Source organism: Mustela erminea, chromosome 21, assembly GCF_009829155.1.
Source record: "Mustela erminea isolate mMusErm1 chromosome 21, mMusErm1.Pri, whole genome shotgun sequence".
NCBI lineage: Eukaryota > Metazoa > Chordata > Mammalia > Carnivora > Mustelidae > Mustela > Mustela erminea.
The window spans coordinates 24,759,520-24,763,017 of record NC_045634.1 but is presented as its reverse complement, the minus strand read 5'-3'; positions in this window follow the sequence as shown (position 1 = coordinate 24,763,017).

The following is a 3,498-nucleotide window of genomic DNA, read 5'->3' as shown; positions in this document are numbered from 1 at the left end:
CTGGACCGAGATGTGTGTTCTGTGTTTATCGCCCACTGAGAACTGAGGAGCACAGAAGGAGAGGCCCTCTGAGAGAAGGCCTGGATTATTTTTGTAGCACTGCCATACCTGGGTACCACAGACCAAGTGGCTTAAACAGCACTTTTGGGGGCTACAGGTCCAAGAACAAGGTGTCAGTAGGTTTCGAGTCTTCAGGAAGCCTCTCTCCTTGGCTTGTAGGGAGCTGTCCTCTCTCTGGGTCTTTACATGGTCTACTTTCTGTGCTCCTTTGTGTCTGAATCTCCCTTTAAGGTAAGAGCACCAGTCATACTGGATTAGGGATCACCCACATAATCTCATTTTACCTTAATTACCTCTTTAAAGGTCCTACCTCCAAATACAGTCACGTCCTGATGACCTGGTGGTGAGGGCTTCAGCGTATGGATTGGGGAACATAACGCAGCCATACCAAAGACTGAGCTCCTCGTTTTCTAGTTAAACAGTCCCTATCACTGTAGATGCTGACCAGAGATGAGAATAGTCCCACTCTTTTATTTACTAGCAACATAGATGGGACTCTCACTGCAGATGGTGAGAATGAGCAGAGCAGCACAACTGGAGGCCCCAAGTGAAGCCTCCAGAGATGGTGCGTCCAGGTTCCCACTCAGAGCCCAGGCTAGCCTTGTCATTAGCTCCCTGTGGTCTGCACGTCTTCTGGAAGGAGGTGGAGTCTCTCTTCCCCAACCAGGAGACCTATGAACAGCTTATTAATAACTGAACTTCTCTCACCTCTTGACAAAACTCCACTGTCTGTGGGATCCCCTGTAGGAGAGGACGTCCTCTGTTCCCAATGGGCTCAAGCGGCAGAGCAAATGCTCTCACCGATGAATGTTTCTGTCAGCATTTCTTTGATTCGCACCTCATCAAATCTCACCTGTTGTCTTACTCCATATGTACTTTCTTTTAAAAAAAATTTTTTTAAAGATTTTATTTATCAATTTGTCAGAGAGAGAGCATGAGGGAGAGCACAAGCAGGGGGAGGGGCAGAGGGAGAACCTGACTCTCCACTGAGCAAGGAGCCCAATGTGGGACTCGATCCCAGGACCGTGGAATCAGGACCTGAGCCGAAGGCAGCCACTTAACCGACTGAGCCACCCAGGCCCCCCCCCATACATACTTTCATATGTATTTTGTTCTTACTTCCAAAATTTGGGAGGAGGGACTGCTTTCTCCCAAAGGACCTGGTATTGCCAGATGTAGGGAAAATACAGAGACAATTCAAATACGTGTGCACTTTGCTAACCCCCAGGATGGTTTGGATGCTGTATCCCAGCGATCTGAAGTTCACATATATCTGAATGTAATATCTCTCTTCCTATAGCCACTCCTTAGCTATAAAAATGCATAAAGCATGTGATGGCTTATGGTAGGGAGATAATAAATATTATTTTCCTTTCCCTCTTCCTCTTTTCTTTCCTTTTTGTAGTAATTTCTCAGATTGTGACCAGTTTTCTAGCTCAGTGGTAGTTCTGTAATCCTTGCCTCTTGGTTTCGAATTAATTGCATGTTCATAAATCCTGAGGATTGATTTTGACTTTTCCTTACTCTTTTTATAAACTTTGGTCATGTCCAATTGACTTGAAAACCTGATTTCTATTTTTTTTTTCAAATATTAACATTAAGTGCAGGTTATAAAATAGTATTTACGTTCAAATATGATCCCACTTCTGCCTACATACTAGATACTACACACACACCAATACGCATGTGCAGAAAACGATCTGGAGGGATATATTTCAAGCGTAACCTTTTTTAAAAAATGATTTTAAAGATTTTAATTTATTTATTTGTGAGAGAGAGAGAGAGAGAGAAAGCACAAGAAAGGGGAGGGGCAGAGGGAGAAGCAGGCTCCCTCCTGAGCATGGAGTCTGATGCGATGCTCGATCCCAAGACCCTGGGCTCATGACCTGAGCCAAAGGCAGATGCTTAACTGACTGATCCCCCCAAAGTATAATCTTTACTCTAAATGGACCTGTTAGTAATTCTTTGTTTCTTCTTTTTGCTCATTTGTATTTTCTAGTTTTTTCTATAGTTTGTCTGTTGCCTAAAGGAAATAGTGCTTTAAGAAGTCATTCTCAAGCTTCTTGTAGAATCAGTGCAAGATTTGACACTTGTCTACTGGTGGTGGTCATGGCAGCAGGAGTTTTGTTTGAAATGGCACTTATTTTTAGAAGACACAGGGACTCCAACTGAGTCACCCATCGTATTTTAGGGAAAAGGATGAAACAAGACACCCCAAAAGAACAGGTGAAGATTTGCTAGGCAGATTTCTGTCTTGTACTGCAAGTTTTTTGGGTCAAGATATATGTATGTGGATGAGCTCAGATGGAATTTTCCTGAGCCGAGTGGCTGAATTTAGCAGTGAGCTAAGGCTTAGCAAGTCATCCAGTGGAGAATGGCTAGTGTACCCTGGGACTTGGGCTATTGAAAAGACGTCCAGTAAGCACACTGTGTTCCTAGAGCATGCCGGGTTTATCTGTCTCCAAGTGGCTCAACAATACCAAGCCCTTCCCAGAACTCCACCTGCCGAGCAGCCAGCTTCCAAGCAGTCGCCTCTAGGGCCGTAATGAATCACAAGGCATGGACAGGCTTGTGCTCAATTAAAGCACTTTGGTAATCAAAGTTACATCCTCTCTGGTCACTGTGTGCTTTTAGAAACCAAAGTTAGCTTTCCTCCGGGAAACACTGGCACACTAGACCGAGCACATACCTGTCCCTTGTCGTCCTGTGCACCACGAGGGCCTGTTATGGATCACTGGCTGCTCGTGATGGAAGAGTTGGTGAGAATGGTGGGGACGAAGGTGGTCAGTGGATGTAGCTCTTTAACTATGGGTGCACGGTTTGATCAACAGGATATTTAGCCCCATGCTTGGATGATCTAGAAGAAAGAGCACAGGCTCGGGAGATAGATAAACCAGATTCTGAATTTAATGTCCATCCCGTATTTTGTATAAACTTTTTGGAGCCTCAACTTCCTCACCTATAAAATGGTCCCAAAGCAGATGTCCTTTTAGATTTGTCTGAGGAGAAGTAGAACACATGTAAGTTACCGCTTGGTAATACAGCCCATGTTCAACACTCCTTTCCCTCTGGTCAGTTTTCATGTTTGTTGCTGGCAATTGGCATAGACCAGGGGTTCACAGGGTTTTTCTGTACAGAGATAGTAAATATTTAGGTTTTGTGGGGCACGAGGCAGAATGGAAGATATTATGCACATACTCACATAACAAAAAAGAGCAAATTTTTACCAATTAATTGATGAAATTCAAAATATAACAGTATCAGGGTAAAATTCTTATAATATAGATCTACCAGTGAAAAAGAGAAAGGAATTCTTTTTCTGGGGAGATAACATCTCACTTAATTGGGGTTCAAAATTAGTGTTCCCTACCACCAAATAGATAGCCAATGTATATCTATACAAACAATGGGAATAACCATGGTTATTCCTAATTTGCA